The sequence below is a fragment of the Saimiri boliviensis genome, chromosome 2 (genome assembly GCF_048565385.1).
Source record: "Saimiri boliviensis isolate mSaiBol1 chromosome 2, mSaiBol1.pri, whole genome shotgun sequence".
NCBI lineage: Eukaryota > Metazoa > Chordata > Mammalia > Primates > Cebidae > Saimiri > Saimiri boliviensis.
The window spans coordinates 108587881-108607179 of NC_133450.1; the positions used below are offsets into that span (position 1 = coordinate 108587881).

Below are 19299 nucleotides of genomic sequence, written 5' to 3' on the forward strand. Positions count from 1 at the left end.
AAATGATTAGAAATCAATCTATGCAAATTCGTTCTAACTCCATGATTCTAGGTCTTATTTATGTCTTTACAGGTAGATATGGCTATCTATTCAAGAAAGAAACTAAAATCAATCATTTTCTTTTCTTTATGTACCCCATCTTTCTGGCTTCTCAGCTTTCAATATCTTAATATGAATCCAGTTAAAAACTTAAGTTGGTTTTTCTGGAATTCTAATCTTAAAGATGCAAATTCCTTTGTAAGAGCTGAAATCATAGATAAAAACAGGTTTTACTGCAGGATAACTAGGCTGGACCTATCTTCTTTTTTGTCCGTTTTCCATGCCATTCTTTACTTTCCTCCAACTCAAAAACCAGATCTTCATCTTACTCAAATTGTAATCACGAATAAAAACAACAGCAAGGGCTACAGCTGCAAAATCAAAAGAACTGAAATATAATTATTTCTCAAATACAAACTTACATGTCACTCTGCATCTTTTATAATTTTCTATGTTGTTTTTCTGCCTTTGTTTATCTCTGCCCATATTTGTTTTTCCTGGCTCTTTTCTCTCTGCGTATTTACCTCCTTTTTCCATTCCTGTCTCCTTTTTTAACTAGTCATTTCTTTTTAACTAGGCATTCCTAATGGAGAACTCATTATTTCTTCTCCCTAATTTTTTTTTCCTATCCTGTATTACCTGTGTGAGGTATATCATAGAGATATCCAGATCAGAAATCTAGGTGTCTTCAGAGACTTCCACTGCTTTCTCACACAATGCTTAGCTCTGGTCACTAAGACATATTTATTCTGCATCCTAAATAATACACAAATCTGAAATATCCTCTCCATCGCCACTGTCCATTGTTTAGACAATTGCAATACTCTCCTCATTCATCTTTCTGTCTCCTTTCCATTGGGTAACCAGTGAAATCTAATCCATACTTATCCCCTCCGACCACAGTCATCTCTTTAAAACATGTATAAGCGCAATTCTCTTCCATATTTAAAATCTTCCAGGGATTTTTAAATTACCACATTCTTTATCAGTGAATATGATACTTTTACATGATCTGTGTCTACCCTTCAATCTACATTCCACACCATTAGCTTCAACCCCTCCTCTCCACTCTCCCCAACCGTAAGTAAACCTCTATATGCAAGACTCTGAAGTCAGTTTCCCCTTTTGCATCTCCATCTCTTTGCATATGCATATGCCCCCTGTGTTATAATGTTATCATTACACTTTAATATACTAATAATACATAACTTGTCACAATGCATTATAATTATGCAACCTCTTAAGTTTAATGGGACTCTAAATTTGAGTTTAGGCGGTGCCCACTGTGGGAATTCAGACTTTAGCTGGCTGGTAAAACAGGTTGAGAGAAGCCTATTTGCAAGAAAGAGGTCAGGAGTCTCCTGGGAAACAACCGAAGCTATGCCATTGCTAAGTCTGATATATAGCTGGAAATGTCTCATAAACTCGAGGATAGACTGATAGGTATCTATTTAAAAGGGAAGTCCTTAGACACATCCTAAAATCAGATGGACACTAAGCAAAAACTTAAGCAAGTTCACTAAGAACACTGTGAATCAAAGAAGCACAGCCATACTTTTTAGGACTCTGAAAGAGAGCTAATCAAATTGGAGAGACTATGCCTCCACAACTTTTCCTCTGATCTGAGGTGACCTTCGGCCTGGTCAAGGCAGGAGAACCATTGTACCACCAAGCAGCACTCTGGTCTGCACTATAGGACACCACTGCCTGCCAACCCCATGACACCTACCGTAGTTCCTACCAAGCAGTAGTAACACCTGGCAGAGTCATGAACCTGACAGAACAGTGGTGACTCTGGCTGAAAATGCAGTTTCAGCAGGGCCCTGGGTGTGTCAACTTATTGCACCATGTATAAGACATGTCCTAGGAATTCCTAAATACGCCTGAAGGAAAGGTATTTATCATTCAAATAGACACACAACTGAGAGTGCAGGGGGTTGTTATAAATAACCAAATTTAAATAATTTTAAACTTTTCTTTATTGACTAATAAGTTGATTTTGTCATAGAGTTGTTCTTATAAAACAGATCCATCAAAAAATATTTCCAAAAGAAAAATTTTTCTTAAAAAGCATACATTCATCAAGGTATACTAAAATAAAGAAAAAGTATTACTTTATTTTTATTACCTGAACATGAAAAAATGATGTAAGTAGAGCAATCAGCCTTTGAATATATTCACAATCTTTTAATCAGCTTTTCAATTGTATCTGTTTCTAATACTGTCAATGGTATTTTACAGAAGAATGTATATGTTTTTAAAGAGCTTCATATATAAAATTATTTGTAATCATCTTAAAATTACATTTTGTGATTAGCAAATTTCAAATAGTTGAGGCTTAAAATTGTTTCTATATATTTTTATTTATTGATACCTAACAGATGTACAGAAACCTAAAATTGACTCTTTTCTATAGACAATATTTTAACTGACCAGAGATATACTCTCAATAGACACTGAGGTACCAAGAAAACTTACAGAAAAAAGTTTTCTAGATACAGAATATTCTCAACCCTAATTTTGTTGTTTCAATGTTTAAATATTTTACCCCAACTATTGCTACTGTCTTTTTGTCTCCATTGAGCCTCTTTCTTCTAAAATATTTGTTAAGAAAAGCTTTTCTCTATGAGTTGTACAAAATTCATTAGTTATGCATAATGAAAAATCATAGGCTTTCTCCCTTTTACCTCATTCCCATAAAGAATGTAAATTTATCTAATTAAACATTATAACTCCATCAAAATTTCTTCCCAGAAATCAAGACAATCCAAAGTATAATTATCAAATTTCAGAATTAAATCATGTATACTATTTAAGCACTTGTTTAATTTGAAATTAGTTTTTTCCTTGCTTATGCAGAATAAATTTAAACTTCCTGCTTGGGGAAAAAAAAAAAAAAAAAAAAAAAAACAACTCTACAGGCCAGGAGAGAACTGGTTAATATATCAAGTGCCAAATATTTTTCTGACCACCATCTCTAAGGTAAAATAGCCACTTCTGTCCATATACACGTGGTGTTCTCATTCTTCACACTGTCCTTGAAAGAGAGGTATTACACCGAGCCTGGAAAGAGCTGGGAAAAGAGAATTATCATTGGTCATGCTTTCAGATATAAATGCACATTAAAATGATAATTCTGTTATTGTATGTGAATATCACACATTACTAGAAAAGATCAAGGCAGAAAGTGGGTATATCAAGAGGGTGTCTACCAAATTCACACACGTATATTCTAATGCAAAGATAAATAATAATACATTGTTAAAAAAACAAAAAACAAAAAACAAAAACAGAAATCCGGAACAGATGCAAACAAGACAAGACACCAGTATAACAAACATAAATTTTGGCTACATTTTTCATTAACCATGATAGTAATCCTACTCAGAGAAGAATTTTCAAAAGGTGGATGCTCTAATTTAGCAAGTGAGTAAAAAAAAAAAAGCCAGTAATTTTTGAAATATTGTTTTCTAACCTTATCTGTGACTCAGAATATCAGGAACAGCTTGAATTGAACAGTGTATTAACGAAACATTTTCTAGTTTATGTCTGAAAAATAAGCACTAAATTAATGTGCATTTTTTAAAAATTTTCCCTGAAAGACAACAGCTCTCCAAAGAAGCAAATTTTCTAATCCAGCATTTGCAGGATAGTTATATAATGCTTGGGGTGCTGTTGAAAATTTCTCAATACTGTAGTAATCAGGATCTGCACAAATCCTCCTCTCCCCGAGGATGAATATAAACCAAATCATTTTCTACCCACCCAGAAGAAAAAATATAAATCTAGTACAGAGAGACAAAGCTATTGCTCTAGAATCAGCAAACAGTTTTGGGGCTGGTGGTCTTGTCCGAACCCTCTTGCTTTTCTTGGCTCTGGTAATTCTCTTGAACTTGGATTATGCAAACAAGGACTTTGATGCATAGAGTTCTCATGAACTCCTACTGGCCTGTCAATAGGCAGTTATTTCCCTAAAAATAGTCATGTTCTTCCTAAAATATTTAACAACTTACTTATCTTGAAAGGTTTCCTTGCAAGATGAGAGGATCTGCTAGCCACTCTTCCTTCATCAAACTCCCCTTTAGCCTCTTCTGCAGACTCTGGACCACAGGTAGACATATCCTCAACTGATATCTACATCATCTCCACGACTAGGCTATCAACTCTTATAAGACAGTTCCAATGTCTTCTACTTTGTCATCTCTTCTGTCACACAATCCTTTCTGCTTAAACAAAGTGAGCACTCAATAAATTCTTGAGTGCAGTTAATCATTTGAAGAATCTTGATAAGGAACTGAAGCTTAATCTCACTTTAAAAGAAGAAATGAAAATAATTTAGTGGTATTTTTTTTTATCTCAAGTTAGAGGGAAATAATACCACAAAATAAAAACAAAGTAAAATACAGGAAAGAAGGAAGAAAAGACTATAAAACAACTGGAAAACAACAAAATGGCAATAATAAATCCTTACTTAAAAAAATCATATTGAATGTAAATGAACTAAACTCTCTAATCAAAAGATACGGAGTGGCTGAATGGATTAAAAAATAAGACCCAACAAAATGTTGCCTATAAGAAACACACATCACCTATAAACACACATATACTGGCCAGGCATGGTGGCTCATGCCTGTAATCCCAGCACTTCGGGAGGTCGAGGAAGGCAGATCACAAAGTCAAGAGATTGAGACCAGGGCCGGGTGCGGTGGCTCAAGCCTGTAATCCCAGCACTTTGGGAAGCCGAGGCGGGTGGATCATGAGGTCAAGAGATTCAAGACCATCCTGGTCAACATGATGAAACCCCATCTCTACTAAAAAATACAAAAAATTAGCTGGGCATGGCAGCACGTGCCTGTAATCCCAGCTACTCGGGAGGCTAAGGCAGGAGAATTGCCTGAACCCAGGAGGCGGAGGTTGCGGTGAGCCAAGATCGTGCCATTGCACTCCAGCCTGGGTAACAAGAGCGAAACTCCGTCTCAAAAAAAAAAAAAAAAAAAAAAAAAAAAAAAAAAAGAGAGACAGAGAGATTGAGATCATCCTGGGCAACATAGTGAAACCCCGTCTATACTAAAAAATATAAAAATTAGCAGGGTGTGGTGGCACATGCCTGTAGTGCCAGCTACTCAGGAGGCTGAAGCAGGAAAATTGCTTGAACCTTGGAGGCAGAGGTTGCAGTGAGCCGAGATCACACCACCGCACTCCAGCCTGGAGCCTGGCAACAGAGTGAGACTCTGTCTCAAAAAATAAACCACACATTAAAAAAGGATGGAAAAGATATTCCCAATGGAAACCAAAAAAGAGCAGAAGTAGCTATACTAAAATAAGACAAAATAGATTCAAGACAAAAAGTATAAAAAAGACAGTTATTAAACAATGATAAAGGGGTCAATTCAGCAAGAGGATATAACAAGGAATAAATAACTAGAACATACAATAAGCTCAAAAAACTTCATAGGGAAAGTATAATAAACAAATTTTTAGATATGATAGAAATTTCTCGAAAGAAGACATACAAAAGGCAAACATGTATATGAAAAGATGCTCAAAATCACTGATCATCAGAGATATGCAAATCAAAACCAGAAGAGATATCATCTTACCCAGTTAAAATGGCTTTTATTCAAAAGACAGGTAATTACAAGTGCTGGCAAGAATGTGGAGAAAAAGGAACACTCATACATTGTTGGTGGAAATATAAATTAGTAAGCCACTATGGTGAGAAGTACAGAGATTCTTTAGAAAACAAACTAGTGCTCGCCTCGGCAGCACATATACTAAAATTGGAATGATACAGAGAAGATTAGCATGGCCCCTGCACAAGGATGACATGCAAATTCGTGAAGCATTCCATATTAAAATAAAATAAAATAAAATAAAACTAAAGCTATCATATGATCCAGTAATCTCAGTTCTGAATATATACCCATAAGAAAGGAAATCAATTACTTGTACTCCCATGATTATTGCAGCACTATTCACAATAGCCAAGATTTGGAAGCAATGTGAGTGTCCATCAACAGATGAATGGATAAAGAAAACATGGTGCATTCTATTAGTCTGTTCTAATGCTGCTGATAAAGACAGACTTGAGACAGGGTAATTTATAAAGAAGAAGAGGTTTAATGGACTTGTAGTTCCACGTGGCTGGGGAGGACTCACAATCATGGTAGAGGGTGAAAGGCACATCTTACATGCTGGCAGGAAAGAAAGAATGAAAGCCAAGTGAAAGGGGAAACCCCTTATAAAAACCATCAGATCTCATAAGACTCATTCACTACCATGAGAAGAGTATGGTAAAAACTGTCTCCAAGATTCAATTATCTCCCAGCAGGTCCTTCCCACAACACATGGGAATTATGGAAGCTACAATTCAAGATGAGATTTGGGTGGGGACACAGCAAAACCATATCATGCATATACACAATGGAGTACTACTGAACCATAAAAAAGAATGAGATCCTGTTAGTTGCAGCATGGACACAACTGGAGGTCATCATGTTAAGTGAAAGAAGGCAGGTACAGAAAGACAACTGTCACATGTTTTCACTCATTTATGGAGACTAATTAAAACGATTGAACTCATGTAGATAGTGAACTGATGGGTACCAGAGGCTGAGAAGGGTAGCAAGAGAGAAGGTAAAAGTGGAGATGGATAATAGATGCAAAATATAATTAGAGATAATAAATGGAATCTAATATTTCATAGCAAAATGGATGACTATGGTCAAAAATAATTTATTGTATATTTTAAAATAACTAAAAGAGTATAATTGGAATGTTTCTAACACAAAGAAATGATGAATGCTTGAGGCAATGGATACCCCATTTATCCTGATATGATTATTATGCATTGCATGCCTGCATCAAAATATCTCATGTACCCCATAAATATATACACCTACTATGTACCCATGAAAATCAAAGACAAAACATTTAAAAAATAAATAAAATAACATGAAGAATAATAAAGGCTTTTCTAATCCAAAATAAGTCAAATTAAAATAGCTCTGTGCATTTCTAGATAAAAAGAAAAAGATCTGCTTTTGGCAGAAAGTCTAGATTAAGAAGTTCCAGTGAAAAAAACTACAATCTCTTCAAATATGTTTTCTTTCTTATGTTACTGGAACTTATCTATTTTATTTCCAAATTACACTTCATTTAATTAATTTATTTGTTTTAATTTGTAATTTTTATTATTACATGTATTTATAGGGTAAATAAGATATTTTGATACAGGCATAGATGCATAATAATCACATCAGGGTAAATGGGGTATCCATCATGCATCTATGTTCACTCACATTCCTGAGGCTCTACCATCATCAGGTAGTAAAGTCTGCCAGGCTAATGTCCTTCCCAATCATGCAGAAAGTTCCCCAGTCCTGGATGGATCCAGAGACACCAACTGGGAGCCAGGGCCTGGAGTCAGAAACCTTAAGAAACTACCTGGTGCTCTATTCTACTGCAGCTGTGCTAACACTCAAGCCATAAGACAAAGTCCTTCCCACTCTTCCCTCTTCTTTCCACAAGAGGTGAATCCCCATAGCCACTACCACTTCAGGCTCTCAGCAAGTACTGCCTAACTACTGCCAATGTTCATTCAAACCACAGGGGCTCTTCAGTCAGCTTGTGGTAAATGCTTCCTGGCCTGGGACTCTCCTTGCAAGGTAGTGGTCTCCTGTCTGGCTCAGGGCAGGTCCAGTAATGCTGCACAAGAGCCAAGGCCTGAAATCAGAGATCCCAAGAGCCCCCTTGGTGTTCTACCCCACTGTGGCCAAGCTGGTACCCAAGCTGCAAGACAAAATCCCCTTTATTCTTCCTTCTCATTTTCTCAAAAAGAAGAAGTCCCTCCCTGTAGGCATCACAGCTGAGAACGTGCAGTGTCACATCTGAAGCCAACATCTCTGAGTCTCACCCAAGGCCAAGACAAGTATTGCCTGGGCACCATGGCTAATTCTTCAGGGCCAACGGGCTCTTTAGTAAGCAACAGATGAATCCTACTAGGACGGGGTCCTTCCCTTCAAGGCGGTGGGTTTTCTTCTGGCCCTGGGTATGTCTAGAGTGTCATTGGGAGCTAGGGCCTAGGATGGGGGCCTCAGGACTCTGCCTGTTACCCTATCCTACTGTAGCTGAGCTTGTATCCCAGCTGCAAGACAAAGTCTTCTTTATTCTTTTCTCTCCTTTCCTCAAACAGAGAGAAGGAGTGTATCCTGGAGCTGAGAGCTGTGCCACCTGAAGCACTCCCTTGGCCACTCCAGCTGGCATCTCGCTAGATCCTGTGCCCTCCAAGTCCACTGACTCCAAGCCCAGCAGAGCCCCAAGACTTGTCCAAGAATTGTAGTACCTGTGGTGTAGACTGCCTTTCAAGTGTATTTAGAACCCCACAGCACTTTATCCCACAGTGGCAAGGCTAGACAGAACTCATGTTCTTATAATTGTCCCCTGTCTCTAGGGCTGGTCTAAATGCTGCCTCCATGGGTACCAGCTGAGCTCTGTCTGGTGTTGCTTTCCACTATGACAGGGCAGCACTGAATTCCAATGCAAAGTCCCATCATCACTTTGCTCTTCCTCCCTCAAGCACACAGATTCCTTCTGTTCACTATGTGGCCATTATCAGAGGATAGGGAAAGGATGGCATCAGCACTTCAAGACTGTCTTTCTTATCCCCTTCAGTGCCTCCTTCTGTGATACGAAGTTAAAACCAGGTACTGTAATCCTTCATCTAATTTTTGGTTCTGATGGAGGTGCTTTTTTGTTCAACCGGTGTTCCTTCTGGGAGAATGATCTGTGTAGGCTTTTGTTTGGCCACCTGCTCTGCCTTTGGATCAGGTAATCACACCTCATTTAATTTAAAAGTAACATTCCACTTTAAAAATATTTTCACATCATGACTTATATTTCAAAACTATTTATTTAATCCTGCTATATCCTTATAGAAAATTAATATAAATATAATTAGGATGTAAATGGGAGACCTCACACACTTATATATCATAAGATGACTGCCCTGATCAACTATTAAAATGCTGAAACATAGTCAAATGCAATTCTGTAGGAGATATTCTTTACTCTGGTAGAAATATAATACTATTCCAGAACAACAGAATTCCATATCTGAATTCTGGTATTGATATGAAATACTAAGTATATTTACCCAGAAAGGGTAAACATCATCATGAGCCTGGAAAATACAATATACCTACCACAATTTATTTGTACTGATTACATGTAAGCCTACTCTCAAGTCCTAAACTTCTCATGCCTGCTTATTGTCAAATACAACTGCTAAGAAAGTTTGCACTCTGAGCATTTCTTGCTAGCAAAGTTCTCCTCTGGTTAAAAAACAATCAGTATAATCACAGCTTCAGACAGTGTACATATCTTAGAGATTCTTAGGTGTTAATTTTCTCAATTTGTTCACCCATTCATTTAAATATATTCAGTTGAAGTAAACAAATATGACTTGATCTGAGATTTTGCACTTGGGCTATTTATAAACTAGTTTGATGAAAAGTAGATTTAAGTAGATACTAATATGAAGTGTAAAGTAGTAATTATAAATTTAACACTTTCAGCAATGATAACCAACCTATGATTACATTATATTTTATTTAATTATTCTCAAAGCAGCAAATCACTCTTCAAATTTTTATTGTTATTACTATAGTCTGATTTCTGAAATTAGTCTCCACAGAATCAAAATCGTACTAGTTGAGCAAAAGATTTCTATAATGCTCTATATTACGGTCACAATTCAGTGAATTCAATGTAAGTAGTGCTTTGCCAGAACTGGAACCACTGTGCTTCTCAATAATTTCAGAAATTCAGGTAAGCTATCATTATAATTTTGGGGTTTTTCTGCTTTGATCTTTCAGCAAAAAAAAAAAAAAATCACTCAAAGTTTAGGAATTAAGATTAAGAGATACATCATAAACATTGATAATAAAAGTTCAAATGAGTAATAGTATCAAAAACCAAGCTAAATTTAAACATTTATTTTATTATTTAATTATTTAAAGTAAATAATATACAATTGCAATTTATTTACTGAGAAAAATGAAACCATATAGATAGAACACTGTTTCCTCTTACTATCACTCAAACCTAGTACTCATCCCATACCCATGAGATTTAACAAAAAGTACAGCATGGATTACTGCAACACCCTCACTAATCATTGCCACATGTCTGTAATAGTGAAAAAATAAAAACGTTGCTTCTAAACATAAGAACTAAAAATCAAAATACGTAATACTCATCCCAGGCATACTCTATAGCAAAGGCATTGAACGAGAAAAATTTATGTTAATATGATAGAAAACATCCATAAGACCCATTGTAAAATTTTAAAAGTCAGTTGCGCAATAGGTACTGTAATAGGCTGAATAATGGTCCTAAATATAAGTATTCCTAATCCCTGAAACCTGTAAATATTACCTTATTTGAAAGAAGGGTTTTGGCATATGTGCTTAATTAAGTATCTAGAGATGGAGAGATTATCGTGGATTGTCTGAGTAGGGCCTAAATAAAGTCACAAGTGTCATATGAGAGAAAAGAGGGAGATTTTGACACAGACACATAGAAGAGAAAGCAATGTGAAGACAGAGAGATTTGAAGGTGCTATTTATGAAGACTGAAGTGATGTAGCCACAGCCAAGGAAACTTAGCAGCTACCAAAAGCTGGAAGAGGCAAGGAATGGATGCTTCTACAGAATCTTCAGAGAACAAAGTCCTGCTGACACCTTGGTTTCAGCCCAGTGATACTGGCTTTGAACTTCTGGACTCTGAAACTGGAAAGAAATAATTTTTTCTTGTTTTAAGCTACCAAGTTTGTGGTAATTTGTTATAGCAGCCATAGGAAACTAATATAGGTACATATGAGACCATTAATATTAAAATATACACAAAGACCAATACTGTATATTTCCTACAGAGCTACTGCAAATTAAACTTTCAGTAAGCTTAAATTTCAGCAAATCAGGAAGTTGTTAGGCTATTTTCTATTTTGAAAGTTTAAATTATTTTACGTAAAATGCCTAAAATTGTGGCCATAATTATTTCAGATCATTTTTTCCTTTAAAAAATCAAATACTATAAAGAGGATTGAAGCTCTCAACATAACCCAATTCAATCTCAACCAAACACCACCTATTCCCCAAAAAGTATTGAAAAATAAATAAATAAATAAATGTCTTCAAAAATATGACTCTATTCAAATGCTGAAATAAAATGAGGCTTTATTTTCCAAAAAGAAATTAATAATGCTAAAATTAAGAATTCCAGTTTAGCGGCCGGGTGCGGTGGCTCAAGCCTGTAATCCCAGCACTTTGGGAGGCCGAGGCGGGTGGATCACGAGGTCGAGAGATGGAGACCATCCTGGTCAACATGGTGAAACCCCGTCTCTACTAAAAATACAAAAAATTAGCTGGGCATGGTGGCACGTGCCTGTAATCCCAGGTACTCAGGAGGCCGAGGCAAGAGAATTGCTTGAACTCAGGAGGCGGAGGTTGCGGTGAGCCGAGATCGTGCCATTGCACTCCAGCCTGGGTAACAAGAGCGAAACTCCGGCTCAAAAAAAAAAAAAAAGAATTCCAGTTTAGCCAATAAATAATGATATATTTAACAAAAAAGTTTATTAATCACCTTTGATATTGCTGACATTTATCCCATTGATTTATAATCACTACTGCCTTCCTGAGAGCTAAACATCTCTATAATTAAATACCATTTTTATGTTTTGCTTTCTATTTTAACATGTGCCTTAAAAGCACTGCCTATTTTGTTTCTAATAAGATATTTATTTTTTACCTATTTTTTACATTGTGAATTTGTTCCATCGTTTTTTGTGTGTGTGTTACAGTGTGTAGAATGCCACATACTACATGAAAAGATTCTTTTTACTTCTGAATAATGTCACCAATTTTTAAAGTAACTTGCAGAAAAGAAAATTGTGACTAGAAGTTTTCAGTAAAAATGCTAACATTTTGGCAACTTTGGTAAATTGTTTATTTCTCCTGATGGTGTATAAAATAGAGAAATGTGGGGAAAATGTTATTAGAGAACTCAATGATAATTTGCTCTACATATCACATTTTTTAATTCCATGTGGTTGTTGTCTTCATTAATGGATGGTAAAATAGCTCCAATTTGAAGACAAAATCTTTGAGTTTTTAGAAAACAAAATTTTTGGAGTATCAGATAATCTATTCATTTTCTTATGACTTGCAAAAATATTTACCCTGGATATAGCGGTAGCTAGGGTGAGACAGATTAATTATATGATGGTTACAGAGTACTATTTTTGAAGGGGTTCCTCTGCCCTTTTAATAGTAATGAATTTAAACAAGAATCATATAACTAACACTTACATAGCACTATTCTAAGAACTTTCCATATATTACCTCAATTAATTCTCATGTAAATCCAGTAAGTTAATCACTTTCATAGCTCCCATTTTACAGATAAAGAATTTTTAGCACAAAGAGACAAATAGCTTGCCCAAAGTCACACAGCTAGGAAGGGGAATCCCAGAATTAGAACTGAAGCATTCCGCACTTAAAATTATTACACGGTACCGGCCCACTAGCTTACCATGTTCCATGGCAGAATACAATCATTTTACCCACTGCCAATCTTTAATAATGGCTTTGAACTTTTTACTTCATGACTAATATAAATTGTAAGTTGAATATAGAATCAGTTCAATAATATTAAATTGAAAATAAAATGAATTATCCAAATAAATTGAAACATGAAGCTTGAAAAAAGGAAACTCTCCCTAGGAAGGAGAGTCATTTATTCTCTCAATTTTCCTAGCAGCTTAAGTATTCGGTTCTCTAAGCTCAGAAAACAAATTAAGTTGTTTACTGTTTTCTCAAGACCATAATAGAAATTCATAAGAAACTGTAATTTCCTTATAGTCACCTACCCACAAACAAAACCCTGGAAGATTTATGAGGAGCAGATTCAAAGACATTCAGAACATTTAAGGCTAGTTTGAAAGCCAAGTAGCTGCCAACCCTCCAAACTGTAACTGAGCGCTTGGGAATACAAACAAGTTTTAAGTTTGTTAAGTCTTCTCTGTACCTACCAGTGCTGGGTACCAACACACAGGACAAAGAGACCAGGAGCTATAAAGGAAAGTCCTGGGACTGCGTGTCACCTCTTTATGTGCCACATCATTTCTTTCAGGCTTGGTTTCCTTAGCTGTTAAGGAACATCAACATGGTCACTTCCACTTGGCTGAATTACAATAACGGACCCATGAAATACTCACATAAAGGAACTGTATAAACTCCAACAAAGTAGCTAATGTGGCTAACAATAACTGTGGCTACCACTATTGCTAGGTCCCTCTCCTTTAATTTGTCTCAAAATTTTAATCCCCAAATTTCCAGACAAATTATATAAAAATTATATTTAAAACAATGACAGGAAATTCATATAACTATCACAGTAATTTTGTTATTATTGTTATAATTATTGTTACAATGTTGATGGTTTCTGAGATTTTGATGCACCCATCACAAAATATGTTACAACATTGTAACAAATTACCACAAATGTAGGTGACCTAAATAATACAAATCTATAATCTTGTTGTTCTGGAAGTGAAAAATCTGAAATGGGTCCCACTGGCCTAAAATCAAGATATTGGCAAGGCTGTATTTGTTGTGGAGGCTCTAGGAAAGAATTGTTTACTTGTTTTTTTCAGCTTCTATAAACCATTCGCTTTTCTTAGTTTCTGGCCCCTTTCCATCATCAAAGCAGAAATGGCCATCATGGCTTTTCTTGCATTGCATTTACCCTGCTGATGACTCTTCCCCCTCTTGCACATTTAAAAACCCTTGTGGTTATGTTGGACCAGCATGGATAATCCAGGATAATCTCTTAAACGTAAGGTCACTTGATTAGCAAACTTAATTTCATCTGCAGTCTTAATTACCCTCTGTTATATAATGTACCACATTCATGTATTTGAGGGACTAAGGAACAACTTCAGAAAGCCATCATTCTGTGTATCATAATAGTGATATCCAATTTTAACCTTCCATTAATAATTTGTAACTTCCTTTTGTATTAAATATATGTAAATATCATTCCATTAGAAAAGTGGGTTCCTTAAAGAATTTTGCTCTTTAAATGCCACTTAAAATTTTCCTCATTAACTTTCTTCCTTGAGCAACAAGATATGAGGGTACTATGTATTTCTACCATGTTTTCTGATTATATTAACAATATTACATCAATTCTATTTCAATAAAATGGTCTGATAAAGGTTAACATATTGCTGAATGTTCTTTAATAATTGTGAATATGTTTATAAGTAAATTTTTAGATGAACAAATGTCAATAGTTTTTCCTTTGTTCTAAGAGTCAACATATGTTAAAAATAAAAAAAAAACAAATCATATCTTTTCTTTAAAATGTTTTTACTTTGTTTAGCTATTAACAGATTTTATATCTTTTCAAAAGTCCAAATAAAGTAGATTTACTTTAAATCCATAGAATTTATTTCTCATTACTCCAAGAAGCTATGGATTTCATATCTTGCTAAGTTAATATAATTTTCATCAGTTGAAACACACAGTTCAATTTCAAAACTTTGAAAATCAATGAAATGATAAGGAAATGAAACACCAATCAATCTTCTTGGTCATAAGAATTCATCAGAATGCATAGCTATTTGACATTAATTTTTATTGATTTGGCCATTTTAACAAATCAGTTCCTATTGTCACATCTTCAATTTTATGCTTCTCTATTTCTGGGATTAAATTTTTTTAAAGTCTTAATGTTCGGCTTTCTTGGTATTTGCCCCAGGTGGAAAAAAATCTATATTGTAATCATCTTAACCTTAAAATTATTCTTTTAGGAAATCTTTGAAAAATGTAAACTTTTAATAGATCTATTTAAACATGTTCTTAATAATACTACATTTCTTGAGTGGTAAAAGTTAGAGCAAAATTTTCCTCAAATAAAATGTTTACTTTGTTTCCATAGGAAATATTTCCCTAGTTAAGGATATAGACTATTCTTACATCTATAAATTTAGATCACCAATGAGAATATAAAAAAAAATTAAAGACAGCAAAAATATTTGAACCAAATTCTTATTTCTTGATATACATAATATTTTAAAAAGATTTCAATACTTTGTTTTATGGGTTTTCTGTCACTAGAACTCAGATTTACCATATCTTTAAAAATTAATAACTGAGTATTGTTAAGGCTTTTACTTCAATGTTCCAAAGATTAATGATTGTTTACATAAACAGTCTTGTAAAACTAACACATGTTCCATTAGATTAGCAGCTATTGTGTTCATAGTAGCATTATCCTTTTTTTAATGTGAAGGATAATAAAACATAGATTTAAGAATATTATACCATAGTCAAGAGAAAAATCAGCAGCTCTTTAAAAAAAAAAAGAAAGAAATTTAATTGCACCAATCAGTAAAACTTCCAACATTATTGTTTATAACGTATTTTTTAAGAAGCTACTGGGGAAATCAACTTACCTGAAGGATTAGCTTTCCTGGAATATTCATGAGGCATAAGAATTATAGCATTTTCTCAAAATCTGGGTATATTCCATGTCTGCAGTTAAGGACTAATTCACATGAGATTTGTAATATTTCAGGATTCAGCCAACTTACGATTTTTTAAAAAATTATCTTACCCTTCTCTGCTTATTTTCTCATGCACACCACAGACCACACTCGACTCTCATTCCACTAGAACTCTGCCACTTCAATAGAGAAGAGCTTTTAAAATCGTAAGTCAGGACTCACATCTTCTCCATAATATTCTCCCTTAGTGTAGTAAACCACTGAAAATGTTCAATATTATGCCTGCTCTAATTACTTTGGGTAGTTGTGAATAATACAGTGTTGAGAAAGATTTTGAGAAAAAAATCTAGCCTTACTAGATAAGTGCTCGATCATTACCAACTTTTGTCCTGACCACAGAACAAACCATAGCATGCTATAACTTTGTTTCCCCTGCTACAGAAACCAGTGCCAAAGTATGAAATATGTTACTTTGCTCCTAAAAGCAATGAGGCACAAAACAGTTGGCTCAATAATAACATTAACATAAAAACAAGTTATTTAAAAGCAAGTTATATTTCATTATCCCCATCTTCTGATTTAATATTATTAGATATCCATTTGTCCATGAACTTATTTCATCAAATATTTGAGTGGCCATGATACACAAGGCACTGTGCTGGTACTGCAGAGAATACAAGGCAGAGGAAACAACCTTGCACTCAATTATAGAAAACACTTGTTTTTTTTGTAAGGATATGATGGACACTGTAGTATGACTGTTAGATGCATGAATTCATATAGGACAGACATACAACCAACCACATAAGGTAGAAACTGATCCATACTCAAAGAAAAAAACAAATACTAGGCAGAAATGTGGAATATGATTGAATCGTATATTCAAATATAATAATTTAAATAAATAAATACACCTAAGAATAAGAATGTGAGAGGATGCAACATGGGTGCGGGAAACTATTTAAGCCTGAGAAATACATATGTCAATAATGTGAGTAAGAGCATGGAAGGAAGCCAAAATCAAAGAAAGTTATAAGCACTTCATGAGCATGGAGAATCAGAAAGGGAAGCTCCCCCAATCCACAGCAGAGAGGCACCTAACTAGTGCTTTGTGAAGATGGGTAAAAGGAGGAGGTGTACTGTGAGAGGGCAGCATAGGTACAGCCACTTGCACCATCACTGACATCTTGACCCAACAGAGCCAAATGGAGGTGGGTGCCCAGCTCCTGGAAGGTATATTTGTAGATCTAAGCCTAATGTTACTTCTCAGCTGAATTGAAAGAAACAGCTATAAATCCTCAAAGTATAGAGACAGTAAGCAAGAGCAGGTACTCTGGTGGCCAGAGCATCAAAAGCAACAGGTACCTATCATGTTCCACTTGAGAAGAAACTTGTTCTAATTGTATGCAAGTATGTGAATGATAAATACATAAATGGTAATGAATGCTAACAAAGTTGTTCACTGGAATTTAGAGTCCCAGAAATTGGCTCTTCACCCAAAGATTTCAAAACTCCTGCTTTTAGTTAGCTTTAGCTATATTTTTTATCAGTTGGAAAATAGCTACCTATGTAATAGAAAGAGCACATCCAACTGAAGAAAACCAGAGAAGGCTTCATAAAGAAAAATTATCTCCCATTTTCTCCCTCCTGCCAAACTGCTCCAACCCCTTTCTCACTTTCTTCAAACTATAAATGGCCTCCTTAATGGCCACTCTTTTTCTGGGCTGCAGATCAAATGTCTGGAAATCCTCCAGCTGCAGATGACAATGTTGAAAGATCTAGTCAGGCCTTCTCTTCCTGCAACATTCCATATATGAACTAATGGTATCATCACTTCTCTGCTGCTATTTCTAAACCACAAGGCTCTCCAAGGGCCTCTCAAAACCCGCTGTCCATGACTGTAACTCCACTTTTTTCCCTCACCTAAAAATGTGCTCTCCCATGAACTGCTTTTCCTGTGCCCTTTATATCAAGGTTGCTCATCATTCTTTTCAACCTCATATATTTAAGGGTAAGGAGTTCATGTCAGTGTCTTATTCATTCCCTGTAGTACCTTCCCAATCATTCCCATCCCAATTTGCTTGTAAAAATCTGTCTCTCTGAGTCTGGTCCCATTTTTCTATACAACTTATCATGGGCATTTGTGAGTTACCCACACGGTATTCATTCTATCCTGTGCCCTTGCTAACTATGCCCCAATTTTTTTCAGCAGTGACCCATCCTCTATTTATCTCATAAAGTCAGCTTTTTTATAAACTGACTTTGGTTCTATCCCCAGAATTAGTGTATGCATTTATCTGACCACAATGACAGCCTTAGGCATAATCTTAACAGAGTGAAGCTCAAAACTTCTGTTCAGTGGTTGCAGGAAACTGACACTTTTTCTCCCACTAGAGGCAAACTAGAAGAATGGATTCGCCATTGCTGCTGATAGCTGTCTGGCAACAGGGAGGAAAATCAGCCTAAAGAAAAAACTAACATATAAACAAAAGAAGAACCAAAGAAACAGGAAAAAGAAAAAGAAAAAGTAGAACCAAGACCTAATTGAATAGTTCCTGAAGCAACTTTACTTCTGGACTTTTCTGTTTGTCTTTAAGTCACTTGAGATTGGTTTTCTATACTTTCATTGACTTTGTCATCAATAGAAACTGTTCCTTTTCAAATTCCTATCTTAAAAATCCTAACCACAGACGTCAGCATCCCATCCTTTAAGTTTATTCACTTATACATACCTACAGTCCTGATTAGAATGCCACATCTGCTGACCATTTTTACTATCCATCTACTCCTTCCTATTTTCATACATGAGTTTGTTCATCACTGGTCTAACCCATATAGTTCAGTGCCTTATACATAGTAGGCAATTAATAAATTGTGTTGATTGATTGGTTAACTGATTGCTGTTCTCTTTGCCTTTCTCTCTCACCCCTTCCTAGGTATGTTTCACCTAGTGATTATTCTTTTAATTTTTTCCAGAAGCATTTTTCTATCACACAAATATATTCTTATTACTGTCCCACTGAAAATCTTCAATAACACTCATTTTGCCCATAGCTGGACCTCAGATATGGTGCACACTATGTTCCTGATGTTACTTTCTAAAGGTTACCATCTTCCAATTGGGATTGAGGATGGACAAACCCTTCCTGAACCATATTCAGTGCTGGAAGCTACCTTAATATGTCAATTTCAAATATGTCCTAAAATAATGTACTTCTAATAAATAAATATAACTCTCCATCATCACAAACCTCTAGTTTTGTAAGAATTTACAAAAATTTACTGCATCTAGTTTTGTAATAATTCCATTCTAGACATTACCCTTTAACAGAACACTGGCAAAATAAAAGTCATCCAAAGGTAACCAGGATGGTGAAAAACCCATAAACCATGTGTCAAGGGGAAAACAGGGTTTCTTTGCAGAGAGAGGGTTTACGGGGAGCACAATATTTATCTTCTGATATTTGAAGGACTGTCATGTGGAAGAACAAAAGTTGCAATTCTCTTCTGCTCCAAATGTCAGAAAAAGATTAAATTTAATCTTATATGGAGTCATATCTTAGCTCAATATGAAATGTAACATTAAAATAATGTTTCTATCCAGCTATCCAGCTATAAAGCTATAAAGGGGTCTTACATAAAAGCAGAGTTTTATAAAGTATTGATCAAGTTAGTCTACTTTGTGCTGT

General features: G+C 35.3%; 1 protein-coding gene and 1 non-coding gene across 1 annotated transcript; one reads left to right on the forward strand and one right to left on the reverse strand.

The window, feature by feature from the left end:
- The window catches only part of LOC101052147 (ADP-ribosylation factor-like protein 2), an 889888-nt gene that overhangs the window by 593777 nt on the left and 276812 nt on the right, over nt 1-19299 (reverse strand).
- On the forward strand, nt 5790-5896 carry LOC120364079 (U6 spliceosomal RNA). Its single transcript, XR_005579432.1, has one exon. It is a non-coding gene; the product is annotated as a U6 spliceosomal RNA (small nuclear RNA).